Raw genomic sequence first — 1,145 nt, forward strand, 5'->3', positions numbered from 1 at the left:
CCTGATTCCCCGTCACCCGTAAGAACCTCGGTAGGCCGATACCCTACCGACGAAAGTTGATAGGGCAGACACTTGAATGATCCGTCGCCGGTGCGAGACCGTGCGATCCGCTGAGTTACCCAGAGTCGCCAAGACGTGTCGGGCGCGACGAAACGCCGGCCCGGTCGGTTTTTGGACTGATAAATGCACGCCCGCCGTGAGGCAGGCGCCTGCCGCATGTATTAGCTCTAGATTTTGTACAGGTATCCACGTACGATGTACGATCAAATGAACCATAACTGATTTAATGAGCCATTCGCAGTTTCACTGTACGAGAGCGCGTACTTAGACTTGCATGGCTTAATCTTTGAGACAAGCATATGACTACTGGCAGGATCAACCAGGTAGCTAACCGTGAGCAATCGCCGTTGCCGGCGGCAGCTCGGGCAGCGCGCATCCGCGTCGCCGCCGCACCTTCTCGATTCGTCAGTTCCACGGGGAAGACGAGTCCGACGTATTTCGCTTCGTTCGCCGCGCGAACTCCGAAAACAGCCATCACTCCGCGGCAGCGGCCGTGTCGCAAGCAGCGCACGGTCGGCAAAGCACACGGAGATTCCGGGCTCCTGAACCGATCTTCCACGTGGCGTGAGACACCTCCGAAGAGAGCGATTGGCGTCGGACGAGCAGCAGCACATCTGCCCAGCGAGCCTACCGCCATACGGAGCACTGCCATACACGTGCACGCGCAAGCACGAGGGAGCGGGGCTTTTACACAGCGCATGTTGGCCTCCGTAACGCTTCACAGCATCAACGCAGACTTCGCGCACAACCGCTCACCCAGAGAGAGTTACCCCTCATATATAGTAAAAAAACTTTATGCGGACCCCCTGCTGGCATCAGGGGGCACATCAACAAAAATTGGGTTTTCCCCCGGCCTGGTCCGGCCCAAACCGCCCAGTCACCCCGATGTCCCGACGGTTCGAAAAAGTGGCACACGTGCCCAAGCCGTTCCAATGGCTTGCCATGCGCTGATTTCAACATAGCAATGACGCACCTGAGTCAAAAAAAAAATCTTTTTGCGCGGCACCGCATGCCCCGGTACCCGGCCGCGGCTGGTCCCATCGAGCCGGGGTGGGTCTAAAAATGCGGCCCATGCTAGAAGTGTT

At 57.8% G+C, this 1,145-nt stretch overlaps 1 non-coding gene across 1 annotated transcript in view; it reads right to left on the reverse strand.

The window, feature by feature from the left end:
* LOC145207720 (small subunit ribosomal RNA) overlaps positions 1–386 on the reverse strand; it is a 1,824-nt gene extending 1,438 nt beyond the window's left edge. The window contains exon 1 of the ribosomal RNA XR_013854161.1: positions 1–386. This exon is cut by the window's left edge and continues 1,438 nt beyond it. This is a non-coding gene — a ribosomal RNA (small subunit ribosomal RNA).
* Between the last annotated feature and the right edge of the window lie 759 nt (positions 387–1,145).

The sequence above is a fragment of the Phallusia mammillata genome, unplaced genomic scaffold (assembly GCF_965637545.1).
Source record: "Phallusia mammillata unplaced genomic scaffold, kaPhaMamm4.hap1.1 HAP1_SCAFFOLD_147, whole genome shotgun sequence".
NCBI lineage: Eukaryota > Metazoa > Chordata > Ascidiacea > Phlebobranchia > Ascidiidae > Phallusia > Phallusia mammillata.